This window comes from Protobothrops mucrosquamatus, unplaced genomic scaffold (genome assembly GCF_001527695.2).
Source record: "Protobothrops mucrosquamatus isolate PMUCROS unplaced genomic scaffold, P.Mucros_1.0 scaffold608, whole genome shotgun sequence".
In the NCBI taxonomy this organism is placed as follows: Eukaryota; Metazoa; Chordata; class Lepidosauria; order Squamata; family Viperidae; genus Protobothrops; species Protobothrops mucrosquamatus.
Window position 1 is genome coordinate 259,652 of NW_015386906.1, and position 18,719 is coordinate 278,370.

An 18,719-nucleotide genomic window follows, 5' to 3' on the forward strand; every position below is an offset into this window, starting at 1 on the left:
ATTGACAACTTTAAGATTTTGAACTTTACCATGCTGGCTGAGGAATTCTGGGAGTTGAAGTCCAAATATCTTAAAGTTGCTAAAGTTCAGGAACACTGATCTGTTAAAATATATTCAAAAGTGATCTCACAGAATTCTCTTGAGGCAGCAGCTCTAACTATCCTTCTCTCAACATCCTACTTCTATATTTTGTTTAAAATCCAAATTTCTTAAAGAGTTGATTTATGTATTTATTTTTTATTTATGTAATCATTTTATACTACTTATTCCCAAAAATGCTAAGTGGTTTATAGTCATAAATCATCTCTGCCCTATGATTTCTTCTTGGCCAAATTTTGTTCTGTAAGTGGATTGTAAACACATTAATTTTGAAATATTAATTTAAAGTGATTTGACTGGATCACTTTGGCTTTCTGAATTGAATTGGGTTCTTAATGGCTCTGAATTATTTTGTTTTCATATTGATATACAAAATTGAACTGATCTGAATTGATGCTTTGAATCAAAATGTCAATCTGAATCAATTGTATAACTTAATTTGAATAGTTACATTGAGCTAAATGAATAAATGAATAATTCAAATAAGTCCAGAGATTATCTGAACACTGTTATTATTTTTTATGTTTTCTTTGGTTATTTTTCATTTGTCCAACAATTTTCCAATATTCATAGTTCTTAGATAGTCAGGAATTTTTATGAGAAAGAAAATGTGTTATGTCTAATTATGACCTTCTTGCACTTTCCTTTTTTTTAGTTTATTATCTGTGGTTATTGTATGAAGCCAGCAGGATTTGTCAGAAACAGGTTGTGAGAGATAAAACTTATTGGGTTTTTTTTTCTAACAATATGACTAGATAAATGGACCAAAGGATTGCTGTGGATGTTGTGTACTTAAGACTTTAGTAAGTTATTTGATAAAGTAGTTCATAGCTCTCTTTTTGATAAGCTGGGAAATATGGGATACATAGTCCCACTATCAGATAGATTAGCAGTTTGCTGAACATTTGTAGCCAATGTTGGTCTATGTCCATATGGAGGGAGATTTGGGGTACTTCAAGGATCTGTCCTGAGCCCAGCGCTCTTCAACATCTTAGATCTTAGATGAGGGTAGAGAAGGGATGATCATAAAATTTGTGGATTATACAAAACTGAGAAAGGGGAGGGATTGCTAGGATTTCACAGTCTGTATACAGTAGCATTGGACTCTATTCAAATGTTCATTGGTGAGAAATGTAAAGTTCTGCACTTGGTAAAAAGAAACAGAAGCATAGATACAAGTTGGGTAATACCTTGCTTAGTAGTAATAGCACTTATGACAAGGATTTTGGAGTCTTGGTAAGACACAGATTAATTGAACCACCAATATGCCATAGCTGCCAAAAAAACAATGCAATCTTGTGTTGAGTAGTACTTGAGTAGTGCTATCACTTCCTGTATAGTACTATCACAGGAAGTGATAGTACTATATGCTGCACTGGTCAGAATGCACCTGGAATACTTACTGAGTGCAGCTATAGTCACCATAATACAAAAAGGAACTGGAAATTGTGCAGAGAGGAATGAAAGGGTGGTAAAAGGATTGGAGACTCAATCCTACAAAAAGTGGTTAATAACCAGATATATTTAGTTTAAAGAAGAGAAAGCTAAGAGAGATATGATAGCAGTCTTCCAATATCTGAAAGTTCTTATAGCTTTCCAAAAAGCTAAAATGGTTGAGGTCTACTGAATCGCCAGAGGGAGGGAAGCCTCATATAAGATATGCTTCCCAGGTCCCACTAAATGGCAGGATTTCAGGGAAGGGATCTGGAGCATGCCTTTCCTATTGGATCTAGTGGTATGGGTAATTATTCTTAGGAAGAAACAGTTCTGTAAATAACCACAAGGGGCCAGAATGCAGTACTGGCATTAAATATCACCTTTCCCAAGAGTGGCCCGCCCCCTGTCTCACACCATACCTTCCAATGCCCATCACCCCTGCAGTGCTCTCCTCTACCATCTCCTCGTCCTCCAATCTGGCTTTCCTCTCCCCCAATCTCCCATCTCCAAAGATCTGGGACACATCCAACCTATACAAATATGATAAATAATAAAAGAATTAAACTAGATGAACAAACTCTGTTGGGGTTCTGTCACTTCTGTAACATACTTAGCACTCCATCTGAGCAGGCTCTCTATCCAAATATTTCATCCAAACATTCTTTTACACAACTCTCCAGCACTCAAAACCCAAATCTTCCCATTCCTTCTCACACACTCCTAAAAGGACTGGGTGACAGCATCTCCAGCTCCCCCCCCATCTCTCCCACAAGGAAAGCAAGAAGGCGCCAAGCACAGCATCTCCCACTCCAACTACGAACAATATAAAAGCTCCTTGCTCCTAAAAATGCTAAGCAAATCCACAGTCATTAATTGAATGCCACAGTCATTAGGCAAAGTAGTGATTTGCTATGGGTCTGGTTTTGCTGAAAACTGGAAGTAACAGCCAGTTTTTGGCAAAACCATTGTAAAACTCAGTCACATGACTGTGGGATGCTGCAAATGGCTATAAATACAGTAAGGCTTGCTTGCTAGGCTCCCTAATTGTGGTCACCTGACTGTGGGGAGAAACTTGATTGCTGGAACTTCAAATCTGGGTTGTAAGTAGTCCTTAGGTTGGTCTGTCTAAACCAGGGGTGTCAAACTGCTGGCTCGCGGGCCAGATGCGTCATGCCAAAACCACACCCACCTCATTGCCGGCAATGGAAAAAAATCGCGATATGTCGTGACATGTCACGTGACATTGCTAGTTTGACACCCCTGGTCTAAACAATGGTCATTAGGTGACTGGCCATTAGTTAAGGACTATCTGTATCTATTACATTCTTATTTTAATCATCAGTTCCTGAAGAGCAAACATTCTTCTCTGGAAGACTTTCTCAGAATATTCATTTTAGTTGTTGGTGTTGCTATCTCTCTGTATGTATCTGATCAATTAAAACTGATCATGTCATTGTAGCAGAGGGCAAAATACTAATAGAGCTGCATAATTCCAGGGTTTCCTGTCACATTCATTTTCAGTTCTAAAATTTACTTGTTTTACTGCCACACAGAAAAGAGGCTTTAATTGGAATCTCCATAATGAGTTCAGATCTTTGACTAATTACTTTTTCCTGAATTTGAGCCATCTAATTTGGGACAAAATTCCTGCTAAATAGTTGGGACTTTATTAATAGCCATATCTCAGGTAGCTTCCTTGGTCCTTTACTAAACTAATTAAATTCATCATTAGACTAAAGTAATTTTTTAAAATTAAAGCTGTGAGGTACAATCTAGTAAATGTTAATCACAACTAAATCTGCAGACTTTAATGAAAGTAAAAAGTAATATAGCTAAAGGCCATTAACATAAAATCCAGCATTCATTTACCCAGCTGTTAGACCCACTGTGTTTTGTTGGCTTATATAGATAGCATAAGAGCACAATTTCATAAGATTACATTTTATTCATGACGATGTTTTCTGGTTTGATTGTTTTGTTTAAAAGCCATTATGGTATCAACAGGAATGGTAGAATACTTGCAACACAGAAGCACTGCAAGTTGATATTCTGTTCACATAATTCACAACACACTTTCATAACCTATATTTTTAGTCTTAGCATTATCTCAAGAAATAATTTGATTTTTTTATCTCTGAAAACATATATACTTAAAACAAGCTGATCTTTCTTCACAGAAATGAAGCATACAATTGGGGAGGGGGATATTTATTTCATTTCTTGAGGGTCTGTCAGCATTTTTTCTAAATTATTTGTTTTACCTTTATTTTCAAGTCCCATTCCTTGCCATTTCCCTTTCCTAGGCTCATAATCTAAGAAACATTTTGCCAAAATTAAAGTTTAGGAGATAACCAGAACAGTAAACAATAATGTCTGTGGAGATTCTCAGTCATCCAGGTCTCAAAGGTGCTGTTTTCAAAAGGCAACTGAAGAAGACTGAAGAAGCTTCTTGGATGAGAAGTGAAAGGTCTTCGAGGAAAAACAAAGACAGTCCAGTTGCCTTTTGAAAAAAACACCTTTGGGACAATAAACAATAACATGTAATTGTAGACATAAACTTTTAAAGGAGTATTAAATAATTTTATTAGAATTATTTTAATTTACAAAGTGGATTTTCAGTACACCTTCAAACAGTGGACTATCTTTCATCAATCCAGGATCAGTGGATAGATCTCTTAATGAGTTCCAGGCAGGAAACACATTCCATTGACACTGAAATTGGTGTTTCTTTTATATTGTTAGAGAATAGACTCTAATAGTAAACCTCTCAGCCTCTGGAAAAAAGGTGCATCTCAAATGCTACTCATGGTAATTCTAAGTTTTGTATGATAACATTTTGGGAAATGTTCACAGAGAAGGATCTGTTTAAACCTAGAACCTATATAGTTTTGTCCTCCTACTGATAGCATCTGGAATAGTAGCAGCATCTTCTCCTCTTCATGTTATCTCTACATTATTTTTCCTCAGTTAAATTATTTGGCAGATATTTCAAAGAAGTTTCAGTTGACTACATTTTTTATGCCTTTCAGTATTCAGAATTCAAATTGATATTTAAGCTGACAGGTATTAAATTTCATGGACAGGTAATCTGAGGAAGAAGAAATTGTATGCCACCATGGCATAATCAAATAATTCCCCCCATGGCTTATATTGAAGGAACCTCTTGTGATAGGGATGTTCAGTATCTAAAATCCAGTATCTTTGTGCATTTAGTATTGTTGACTACTGTACTGGAAGAGCTGGTTCCATAACAATGCCCTTTTCGATATTTCAAGTTTTCTTTTTAAAAAATAACAAACATGTCAATTACTTTTTCATTCATTATAGTCACTGTATACTGAAGTTTAGTGCTTCAGTCCAATCTGTATTATTTGCGTCCAAAGAAAGTAATAAATACATATTGCTGGAAGCATACTTACTATTAAATAAAAGGGCCAACTGCCCATAGTAGTTGAGTACACAGTGGATGTCAACCAGAGGGCAAAAAAAGCAAGCAAGAGATTATCCTAAATTTGTTTTTCTGATTACAAGGGCAGATAAATACATGACAAGACTTGCAACAGGGGTTCCCAAACTCTTCAGCCTCACTGACCCCTTCATGAAGTTTCAGATTTCTCAATAACTCCCAAATATTATTAAAATAATAAATGCTACTTTAACTAGTAGTACTATGACTAACAATACCAACAACAATGAGCCTTTGGATAGCTCCACTGAGACTTGGAGGGTTGACATTGACTACTTTGGGGAATTCAATAATGACTTTGGGGAACTCAATAATGGCATGGTGTAGCCAGCAGAGATCTTTAGATTTTTCATGATAAGCCATGAACTATAAATAGCGTTAACCAAATGTACCAAGTCTTTTGTAGCTGACTAAGAAGAAAATGATTTACTTTCACATTTTAAAAAGTAAATCTGAGATTAAAGTCTAAAAAAATTAAGTAGAAGTCTGTAGTTTAATACATTTTGAAAGAAATGGACGTAACACATTTTGGAGGTCAGCAATAATTGTTGGAGATCACATATCCATTTGGTGATTTCTAATTAGAGATCTAAAGGGGGCGAAATGAATCTGTAATGTTTTTCTAACTTCCTGGTTTCTTTTGTTTTATATTCAGGAATCTAAACTATTGGTTCTAATTTGCATCAGCAAACAAAGCTCCTGCTGCTAACCATCCTTAGGAGGAAAGCTCTCACAGCATGAAACAATAATCATATTTATATTGGTGAGTGAAATGCACTCCCCCTCCAAAAAGCTTAATTGAATAGTTCTTATTAACTGATAGGATTATATTGTAGGCATGAATATTTGGAATAACAGTAAAAAGACAACTCTGAGAATATGCAGAATATTTTATCTTGAAAGTTCAACAGTCAATTCAGATGAAACTTTAGATCTGATATCAATTGGTAACTATGTTAACACAAGCAAAATTATCTCTTAATATTGAACTAACTGATCAATAGTGAACATGGATGGCATACTCACTACTGAATATATGTTCATTGATGAACATGAGAATATTTGCTTTTAATGTTTTGGTTCAAAGGGAGGGAGAGTGTTGGTCCAGTTGTCTTCATCCAAATGGAAGCATTTCCTAGATTAAATCTTCAGTCCATCAATCATCAACAAAAGAATTTTTACACAAAAGCAGAAGCAATTCTGTGATCGATTATATTGGTGTTGCTTCAGGTGATATAATGATTCTATACTAGTAAATGACCATGAATCACCTGCCTAATGTTCTATCTTTTGGCATGATTAAGGAACTATTTTCTATGCATCTATTAATCATTGCCATTTCAGAACTGCCCATCATTAGCTTCACATCATGGTTATTACTTACTTTAAAATGAGGACAATATTTATGTTATATGTCTGTCTAATACTTAGTACTCCTGAGCTTTGATTCCTGAACTAAGATTAAAAACTTAAGCATATTCCATTCTTAATGATTTTATGGACATATTTAAGAGGTTGCTAACAGAAGAGATGCATATGAAATTAGGGAAAATAACTTTCCTTTTGTTGAAATTATGCAGGACAAAGAATTAATGCTACTCAGTAGCCCTGTTTTATCTTATATACATTTATTATATGTACAATTGGAAGAAAAGAGAATGTATCCAGTGCCTTAGCAACCTCAGCATCAACTATTTTCTTATTCTGTCATAACTCTCTAGTGTCATGGAATGAATCCTTCCCCAGCAGGGTTACCAAGGTGGACTTTTCTAAATAAAAGCATGGCCCTTCCTTATTTTATCTTTAGAAAATTGGCAATTGTGTGTCCTTACTATTCTATGAGGGGTCCTCGGTGCTCTCTGGACTTGGTTATTTTCTTGCAGACGTTTCATTACCCAAATTAGGTAACATTTCAACCATGAGCTACAAATATTCTGCTTTATAGTTACTATTCTATATTTGCACGACTGTGACATCAGCCATAGTTGCCTTCATATCTTTTCCAATACCTGATTTTACACAAAACTGTATTATTTAGTTTTTTTCCAGGATAGAACAATTATTTCTTGACACTTCTAGTGAAAAAATATTTCATATGAATGAACAAATACTAGTCTTCTTTTCCAAAGTAAAATCCTTTTTTCAGATTGATATTTTTCTGACAGCAACTAAATATTAAAGTCACATAATTTTAGTTCACTATTGCTTTCTATCAATAATGTCTTTAGAGATAAGGTCTTTGTTACTAGAAAATGTTCTATGAGGAAAGTTAGTACTTCAGTTTCTATCTATTTTTAATTTCAATAATAATTATTATCCAACAATGAGAGATACAATGAAGATACAATAAGTTAAATAATTAATAATGAAGATACAATAAGTTAAAATTATAGGTAACCCTTTTTTTAGAGAGTGCCTCATTTAGTGATTGTTGAGAAGACAAATCTTCATATTTATGACCTTTGCTGGTTTGTAAAGGAAGGGAAAGCTGAAGTAAGATAATAAGAACTGATATGGTTTCCCCTTCACTTAACAACTGAGTTGCTAGTTCCAATTGTGGTCACTAAAGGAGGACTTCCTGTACAAAATGACAACTTTGTCACTGTCAAGAACTGTGCATGAACTAACTTTGTTCTTTGTAGAGTATGGGAATTGGCATGAAAAGGAGCCCCTGATATTGAGATACTGGATAGCTAGAAAAGAGCTTTAAAGGCTAAACTATAGTCCCAGAGTCCCATTGACTTACAAAAAAGTGGATGAAGGACTCTTATTTCAAATAAAAGACAAGATTTATTTATTTGATTTGGAGGTTATACAACTCCTGAATGCCTCTCCAGCTTACACCTAAAAATAAAAAAAAAATCCTAAACAACCTAAGTATCCTGGTAAACTGTACATCAAACATACTACCAGAGTTTCACATTCAGCCTACTATAAGGCCTGAGAAAACAGCTAAGTTTTTACTGACAACTGTAGCATCATCAGGATGAATATTCATGGATTTCTAGGGAGATATCATGGCACCCTGATAGGGAAGGTATGCTTCTTGGGTCCTGGTAGATAATTTTTTTTAAAAAACTGGGGAAACTGGAGCATATTATTTTAAAGAAATATTGAACTAAAATTAAAACTGACTTCTTAAACCACATCATTTTTGTGTATTTGTATCTTGAAACAGAATTAACAGAATTACTTTAGAAGATTCTAGAATTACTCTAGAATCAATGATGATCAAAATAACAACAGCAAAGAGTCTTTTGGCATTTAAATATTAAAAAAATGTGTTGTTGCATAAACATTGTGGATTAAATTATACTTTATCAGGTGCACAGTGTATAGTTACGAGAAATAATCTTTTTCTCTTTGTTGATGATTAAAGAAGAGGAAAGGAGAGGGACAAAGTAGAAAGAGGTGAAAAAGAAAGTAGGAAGGTGCTAAGATACTTCTTAGGAACAAAGCAGTAATGTACTTAGATCAAAACTTGTAATTTTCTGATTCTATGCATTAGTAGGAATATTAGGGAAATATGTAATTTACTATTTGTTGGAATATTTAGATTCAGCAAAAGATTTAGATTTATTATATCAGATTTGATATAATAAATTATAGCAATATTTGATTTAATCCATTTCATAGACCGTCTTTCAATATCTGTATTGTGTGTCTGTTGCTTTCCAGTGTCTCCTCTGTTGCCATTTCAATGACATTTTAGACTCTTCTTTTATTTACTAAGAAAAAGTGTCCTAGGATAATCTAAACTAACAGTTTCTCTCAGCATCAAAGCTAGCACATGACATTTGTTTCAGTTTCAGCAAGGAAGTCTTGGATGGATGATGAGCCAGCAGGAAAAAAATGGCTAAAAACAATCTTACTAACGATAGTCTCTGGCTGCATAAGAATTAGAAGCCCAGAGTCATGGTATCTCCAATAAACATTTTGGCTAAAACAAATCTAGGAATTGTACTCTCGGTGTATCTGGAGGACATCAGGTAAGAGAAGGCTGATTTGCTGCTATTCCTGCCCTGCCCCAATCCCTTTGAATTTAGACAAACCAGGACCCTCTAAAGTCAGATTCATCTATTGGCAGGACTTCTTTATTATCACTGTTGATGGTGCTTTGTCAGTTGTAGCCAAGCAAAGGCAGAAGATTTGAGCAGTCACACTCATCCATGATAGGTCATCATATGGCTATGGCTCACTACTACTCAGCAATAGACCAGCAATAAACCAATCACATCTCTCAAACTGTGAAATGTCCTGTGTCAGTCCTGTGAATTTGTATCACTATTATGAAAGCTGCTTTTCAGATTAACAGTATGTAAGATAGATAGGTAGATGGCTAGACAGACAGACAGACAGATAGACAGACAGACAGACAGACTATAGTAGAAAATTTCTATGGAAAGAATCATTAGGCATGTTGTGCCAGCTCCATAAACACACACAGCTAATTCTATCCATTTTAAAATTTATTACAGTTATATCTTTGTTCCCCGCCCAATAATTAAACATAATTCCAAAAATGAAGTATTTTTTTTCCACAGAGAAGCATATTTTTTACTAAGATACTGTGAGATGATAATGAACACTCTATTCATGGCTTTCAATCTGCAGCAACCATCCTACAGGTAAACCATCTCTTGAATACTCCATATAAATTTACTTTGAACCATTGTTGTTATGCAAGCCCTTAAAACTAAATTAAACTGAAATTGTAACATGGGTCAAGAATAACCCAGTGGCAAGTCTTGCTTATTCCAAAGTACCAGTTTTCTATTTTCTAGAATCATGCTCATCTTCATTCTGAGACAGAATAAAAAAAAAACAGCAAAGTAAAATCAGCAACAATTATTTTAGTATCATTAGTATAATTTTAATTAATATTCCATACAAGTGCCATGGACTCTTCAGACAGAAAAAAAATGTCTAGATCTTTGCAACAATCCTTTATTTTTCTGAAACAAACTCAGGGAGATTGTGAGAGGGAGAGATGGGAGAGAAGTGAAGGAAATCCTTCCTTAGGTAACCTCAGAAAAGAAGAACTTTGTGCATTATGCAGCCCAGGCCATGCCAAAATGCAATTTGGAGATTGTCCAGGACTTCATTGGAAAGTAATGGTTTTCACTGAACTGAGTTATGACCAGCTGTTTACAGACAGTCTGTGACATACTGATAGAGCAGAACACCGTATGTTGCTTTCCAAATCAAATGATACAAGAAGTGTGACAGAGTGGAGAAACATCTGTCATTAGCAATTTTCAGCACGCTTCACTAATTCTGGACAAAATACGCGTAATGAACTTACCGCAGGAAACTTCAAATACTACTACTGCTGAAACCAGGATATAAACAGCTACTTCCCTTAATGGTGTCTAATTTAATTCATTTGCAGGAAGAAACAAACAAAGTGGCTTATTTGCTTTTGATCATGGGTGAGCAAGCACTGGTGCTGATCACAACAATACAATTTTTATTCAAGGTATTTTTTTTAAGCATCAGTGTCAACCTTCATTCATGCTCAAACACAATTTATAAATTGGTTGCCCAGAAAGGTAGGTTATTCTTAGCCAAGGTATGACAAAAGGAGGAATTTATCCACAATATTTTTCCAGGTTTTTTGGTTATCATGCCTTTAAATTGTCATTCATTTTGTCAGGCTTTGGAAAAAGACTTGCAAAACAGCAACAGATATAAAAGGTGCAGGGTCAAAGAAACAGATCTATGCAGTTGAGATTAAATCTGGTGGGTCATAATCAGCTATATAGTCTTTACAGTTAATTCTCCATTGTTATTGGAAGTCTTTCTCTCCCTCAATATAAGACAGGTGAGCATGCCATTGAGGAAAAAATATCAGCATGACCACTTGCCCTGAAAATGTATCTCAAGAGTTACTGAACAAGCAAAGAAATGTTTCATGACCAAAATGTAAGGACTCACAGCATCAAAATCAGTAAAATAGCACTACAATCATGTTATGTTAGATTAATATTTAGGAGAAGGGTTCTTTAAGTGTTAGTCATTCACATTCTGAAAAAATCCAATTGAGAAAAACATAATTGCACTGATAACAATATTTTGTCTTGTTCTTAATGAGCTATACTTTGCATACAGTATTTATTGTCTTTTAGTGGCTTCCCTGAATGACAAAACAAGAAATTTTAAACAATGCAGCATAATCCTCCTTCCCTCTCTTCTTCCTTCCCTCCCTCCCTCCTTCCTTCCCCCCTCCCTCCCTCCCTTTCTGAAATAATGCTAAACCTTAACAGAACACTGTTATTATCCGATATAATACATTTGGTGTAATATTCTATTTGATTGACAGAAAGTGCCTGCCTCATTTAAAGTGTAGATAATATAGAAAATGTATGAAATTGTTAGGATTAAGTTGTTATTGGCAGAAGTGAAAGAGGTGAAAATGATGGCTAGTTATGCTGTTTATCTGAAGTTTCAACTAATGTTCACAAAGAGCCATAAGAGAAAATGCAGAGGCTAGATTTAGTTCAATCCATTGAAGTTCTACCTGGGGGACTGACTTTGGAATGTATCCCAGACCAGAGAGACTGGAAACCATTCAGAATTGATGACTGTAAAATGAGTGTTGGGGGTCTTTGAGTAGCTGCATAATTACAAAATTATTCACATTTTTAAAAAGCATGCTAATCCAGAAAGCATTGGCTTTTTGGGATAAGTTGAACTGAGGCTCTACAAATTCATAACAGCCTGCTAGCACCCAAAAGTAAAAACTGGAGAGGAAAGATAGGTGGTGAGAAAACTCACCGGTACATTGGATCTGAATAATAAAATAATCAGACCTAAGCAATTCATGAACACTAGCACTATTCTTTACATAAACAGTAAATGTTTAGATTTTCCTGTTCACTGACTAACAGCACACATATCATAAACACTAAGCTGTTAGAGTACGTTTCTTGTGTTGATTCACTTTTAACAGTTGTTAGTGTGAAGACAGGAAAAGAAAAGTGGGTGTAATGAGACCATGTGCAGTATGCTGTGAAAACAGAGGCCCTTACTTGGCATAATGGGTTGCACCATAAGGGCCATAAAATTGTGCATGTGTTAGTATCATTTTAATTATTACGGGTGCCACATGTTAAGCAGAATAGCGGAACTACTAAAACAGCTTCAGAATCCTTACTGCTGATTGCTGCATTTAATTACAAATAGGAACATTTGGAGATAGGTCACCATAAAAACCCTTCTGTTGTCAAATGAGCTCAAATCTGATTTTTGTAATTATGCTCTTATATCATGAATCCTGTTGAATAACTGTAGGGAATAAAATTTTAACAAGTGCTGATTAAATGTAGGTACATCTTGCTTTCTAAGATTATTTATGAATGTTCTTTGCAACTTAAATCAAAGTGCCCTCATAGTTGTTTTTGTATTGGTCAGTACAGATAATTCACACTTTATGCAAATACACTAAATAATTTTACATGACATGAAATATTGGTCTGTCTCCCTACATGGAGAATAAAAGTCGTGGAGTTTCAATTATTCATTTTGTTTGCTTATAAACTCTCTGCAACATTCCCAGTACTGTTGCTATAGAACATATTATCCACAATAATATGATAATTATTTTTTTTCTAAGGCTGAGTTTTAATCTAAGAAATGATATCTTTTATTGAACTCTCTTTTTTATCATAACAATATGTTATTGCCAATACATCAGTAACAGATATAAAAGCAAAATAAACAAGCTGAATATATCAAGTCTTTAGGTAAATGTGACACAATCCTTGCTTCTAGGGAAATAGATACAAATTGCACTTATTTATTTCAATCTTTCATTTTTACTCTCCTTTTTTGAATGTAAAATTTCTAAAGGAAACATTTGGTATGTTAGATGATGCTGATGATCATCAGCTCTCGAATGTGCAAATGAAAAATGCTATAACTGTGTTGAATCATGGAGCAAAGGTTCTATGGAGTTATACATTGTGCTAATCATAAACTGAGGTTTGGAAATCACAACTGGATTGTGGCTGTTAAGTCAGAATCAAACAAATTACTTCCTGCTAAGCCTGAACTAAGCCATTTTGTGTGTGTGCATGTGTGTGTGTGTTTGTGTGTATGTACAGTATGTGTCATATCCTACCATAAGCTACAAAGAAAAGCAGTTATTAAACTCTCCTAAGTTTTTGAGAAAAAAATATATAGGCACTTCCTTTTTCTGAATCTCTTTCCAAAACTGAGCAATCTTTTCCTTCAATCTCCTAAGAAGTTGAAAAATTCTCTTATTTTCCCATTTCTGCCTTATTCCTCTTTGTTGAGTCTTGCATTTTTTTTAAAAAAAAAACACCAATGTGACCCACAATATAACAAACACAAAGCTAGATGACTGTGATAAAATCCTCTCCTTGAGTCCTTGAGCCAGCAGCAAATTTGCAGGTGTAAGTGGGTAGTTCTCTATTCCATCTCAATGAGGCCAGGTGGTGTACTTACTATTTTAAAACTAGGATAGCAATTTGTGGTCAAGGATAGCAATTTGTGAATTCTTCTGGCTTTCGTCCTCCAAAGTATCACCTTCTGGCAGAAAAAGCAACCACCTTAATGGTGCTCCTTAATGTATGATGGGATAGTGATGGGCAAGTATAGATGGATGCTTAGAATAAGTGGTTTAGCTGGTTATCATATTGCCCAGCTCATAGATTGAAAACATGGAAGTGTTCTCAGCTAGTTACATGTCAACTGTTTTTTAATGAAAAGTTTAATACTCTTTTAAAGAATAAAGTATAAATGCATGAGACTCATTTTTGATACGTGGAATAAATTTTTTGTCATGCACCCACTTCTGACAAAACCAACACATGGCTGGGAGAGCTTGAGTCTCCTTCTTGATTTATACTGGCTTTTTGTGTAGCAAAGGAATTGTGCCCTCTTGGGAGAGCGTTGAACTTATAGCATGCTTTTAAGAGCTCATGTAAAACTTAAGCACGACTTTGTAAAATGCTGTTCAGAGATTACCTGGGCAGATGACTAAATTATCTGTCGAAGACAGCTATTTACTTGATGAACCAACTTGTCCTCTAGAACAAGTCCATCCTATTCATGCCAGCAGAGAGGGCCTACTTTGGATCCTGTCAGTCAAAGATATCTGACTATCAGGATCCAAAAGAAGAACCTTCTCTGCTGCAGCACCCACCCTTTGGAACATCTTACCTTCTGAGATAAGATCTACCATATCCTCTTATCTTTCTGCTAGAGAATAAAGTCCTGGCTCTACCGATTGGCCTGGGACCAAATGGGGGAGTTCCATGCTGGGGTGGCTGGCTGCTGAATTGATGGCAGACTCCACCTCCCCTCCCAGCTCTCGCTCTCCATCCATCCATCTTTTTGGTTAGAATAATCATTGTATTTTCATTATGTTCTTTTTTTCATTGTTTGATTTATTTTATTATTGTAAGCCATGTAGAGTAGTCCCAGGGCATGATAGGTGGCAAATAAATTTAACAAATTAAATAAATATTTAATCTTTCCCACAGCCCCATGCAGGGCAGTTTAGGAGTACCTCCAATAGCCTAAAGTAATCAATAGCAACAGAGAAGATCGCTGTAATTTGGTTCTATTTGTAAAATATTTATTCTTTAAATTTGCATTTCTTCGACCTGGTATCTTCCATAATTGCTACATTTTAATTCCTACAATTCTTAGTCAATATGGATCAAATTGTAGAAGGCTTCATTTCAAAATTAATTTTATATATACCTTTGCTCAAAGTAAAATTATATTCAATGAAATTATAAACTCTTTCTACTTGCCATAGTTCCTTCTAAAAATTACATCCAAAATTTTTGCAGCCATGTCATGACTGCACACCCCAATTAGCCTCTTATTTAGAGCCAATCAAAAAGCAGTTTTGTGACATGAGAATGCAATTTTGCATCTAGGCTGTCTTGTAAAGAGATCAGTTGCATACATTAGCCACAAGCATCATCACCTCTCAATGAATAAACCTCATTAGTGACTTCCAGAATGTAGAAAGGAAGTCCGCTAATATTTTGTTGCCTATAACACTATGCTCTCTCTGAAGAATTCTAGTGTTTGTGGAGATGGATGAGTGCTAAGATTTGTTTTTAGCTAATATTTGCTGAAATAAATCATCTTCAATGCAATAACTCTGCAGTCATTTTTCTTTTAAAGCTAGTTCTGTCCTGACAGTGAGGAAAATTAAGCAGTGGACTAGCTTGCCCCCAGAAATCGTGGGTGCTCCATCATTGGAGATTTTAAAACAGAGGCGAGACAGTCACTTGTCTGAGATGGTATAGGTTCTCCTGCTTGAGCAGGGGGCTGAACCAGAAGACCTCCAAGGTCCCTTCCAGTTCTATTCTATTCTATTTAGCAGCATGACTAAAACCATTGACCAATGCCAGAAATAGCAAGTCTGTGATAACTACTATACAGTTTACAATAGCCCATTCTGCAATACAATAGCACAATAGCTTTGTTGTCCATCGAAAATATAGGAGACAAATTTTTTTTTACTTCTTGAGCTGCATGTAAGTCCAAGAGACAATGAATGGTCTGCTCACATTAAGAATCAGCAAAGGATGAATTTATTCAGCATTGTCACTTCATGTCTTTCTCAACTTTATCTGTAAATACATTTCTTGGTAACACCAGTAGCATGATAGGAAACAGAGAACTGGCAGATTCTTCTATTTCCCCTCTTTCTGGGCTTTTCCCAAAAAATTAGTTGTGCTGATGATGGAAGAAATATTGGAGTAGATAATGCATGAGATAGCATCGATGCTAAAGCAGCTTATGATAGAATTACCCAAGAGAATAATTTGTGCATTGAAGAGGGAACAGATGTCAATAGAGACAGCTTGTCTGGTTGTTTGGATGCCTGTTTGAAACATGCATAGAAGGAAAAGGATTTTCAGGCAGTCTGTTTTTGAAGTTCCATGTGGCCTGTCCTAATTGTTTGCTAAAGAGAGGTGACATTTTGCTGTAAAATACACTTAAATATAGAGGATCCAGCACTTTTATTGGATTTATCTAGTAGCTCTCTATCAAAATAAAAGTTGTCTATACACAGAGAGAATGTTTAGCCTTTTCCCTGTTGGAGGGTAAGAAAAAGGGACAGGAACTTTCCAGATGTGTACACACAGTTCTTTTCTATCACAGTGATACTTAATATATTCTGGCCTTAATTTAACTATATATATATATATATACAGTGCTTTTTTTCTAAAAAAAAAAAAAAAGTGCCGGAACTCACACACATCATACAATCCACCTTGCCTACCCTATAAGGTTCCATCCAAAAAAGGTGCTGGAACTCCGTTCTGGGCATTCTATGAGAAAAAAAGATTTAAAGATTTAAATGGGAGACTAGTATAGCTATTTTGGACTCATTTGTCCTCATCAGCTAGCCACATCCTTTTATGGGATTCGAACGTAGGCAGTCTACATGCTAGGCAGTTGTATTAACCACCAGGCCACACAAACACACACACACACACACACACACACACATATACATATATTATCTTGAGTTTGGTGCACCCTGTCAGCCCAAATATGGGAGAAAGGAATCTTTTGCCTGTATCAGCTCAAACTAGAGCCATCCGCAGGCTTAGCAGTCGCAACTGCGACATTATATATATATTATATATATATATATATTATTATATATATTATAAAAACACATTATATGTGTTTTTCAAAATTTGGATTGCTAACAAAAGATTCCTTTCTCCCATATTTGGGCTGACAGGGTGCACCAAACTCAAGATAATTCTTCTCCCCTGTCTCATAGCTGACAAAGTGAGAAAGAACCTGTGGCCTAGAGGTTAATACATCTGCCTAACATGCAGACAGCCCAGGTTCGAATCTCAGAAGGGTATGTCTGGTTGAAAAGAACTAAAAAGTTCAAAATGGCTATTCCAGTTCTCCCTTAACTCTTTGTTAGCAATCCAAATTTTGAAATATATATATATCACCAGGAATATTATAAACTAAAAAAGTTTAATACAATCACCAATCACCAAGCTTTCGTCGGAAGCTACCGACATCGTCAGGGTTCAATGCTAGTCAATGGGCGAGTTCATTTATAGGCAGGATGCCATTTGCACGCGGCTCCTGGATCTCGTCACTGGTCCTAATTGGCTAAGTTGCACTCTAGTCGTAACTTCCGTATCAGTGGCTGCACTTTTCTTGCCTCTCCTGCCTGCGTGTGTATTACTATTCATTCTCCCCTCGTATAGTCCTGAGTTAAGGGAGTTCTGTCCCCCCCTTTTTTGGTTGGGCAGGACCTCCGTGTCCCTCAGCTGACCTCCCCTCTCGCACTCGTTCCCCCCTTGTCTGGGCTGTCCTACTACGGTACATTCTCTCCCCTCTCCCTCTTCTTCCTTTTCATACCGGTCATCCACACCCCAGTTGTCATCCCCTCTCCTGCGGGGTTGCGCACCCAGCGCCCTCCACTGATTTGTACCCTCCAGTCTCCCTCCTCCATTCACACGGTCACCGTTCCTATGGTTGTTATCCCGTCTAGCATCTGTTTTCACCTTCCCCCCTGACTGTAGAAATTCTCCCTAAAAAGGTGACCGTGTAATCTACTTTATCTTTTTTTAAATAGATAGATAGTAAGCTAAAATATTTATATTCTTCTGACATTTCAATTTGAAAATTTCTTTGATTTGCTATATACTTTAATTGTTATAATTAAGGTTATGGTTTATTGCATATTCAGGTATTCTGTAATATATTTACATTTCATTGGCCTATAATCTATTGGAAGAAGGTTGTACCTAAAAGTTTTAAATAAAGAAATGAATAATAAATTATATTAAATTTTGTTTATATTCTGTGGATGCCAAATAGTATATATTTCTATATTTAAAAAGAAAGTCACATGTTTAATTATTAAGCTTATTCTATAGCACCTGTTAAGAAAAAGATTCACATATTATGTTTCTTTCATTTATGAGTACTGGTTTGCAATGGGAAAAAGCCAATGTTGTGTACCAGTTAGAGTGCTGGACTAAGACCCTAAGAGACTTTAATTAATATCCCAATGGATATTTAAATGCCATTGGACATGAACCTGGACAGTCATTGGCTGAATTATACTTTGTACTAACCATAATATGGTTTATTAGGATTTGGCTCAATATATTAGGTGAATCCAGCCATTAAATAAGTAAACCATAGTTTATGTCAATATGTCTCGTTCACTTAAAAGCAGTCTCTATCTTTCAGTTTAGTTTGCCTATCATAATCCCTAGGAAGATAAAATAATAATTTTGTGATTGATGTGTGCCTAGAGAATAATGCACAGTATCTCAAATTATTGGAGGAAAAACAAGATGCATGCAATAAATTAATGAAGCCTCAGAGCTAACTCTCAGTTGCTCTGTTATAGATGTGGTATACCTGATATGAGCATATCATGAGGAAAATATGTTTATACATGCATAAAAAGTAAAGTCCACTGAAGGACTTCGTTCTGATTACACGTTCACAGAATTGGGCTGAACATCTTGTGATGAGCATGTAGCTACAAATAATTATTTAATTATTTCAATGTCATGATAAATTGCATTAATCCATGCTTTTGGTTTAATTTTATGAATATATTCATTTCTGTGTAAAGAAACTTGCACACTATATGTCATTCTACCTTTTTTATTTCTTACTGCACAGTTTCTGTTCATTGCAAGTGTAAAAAGAAAGGAGGAGACTTTAC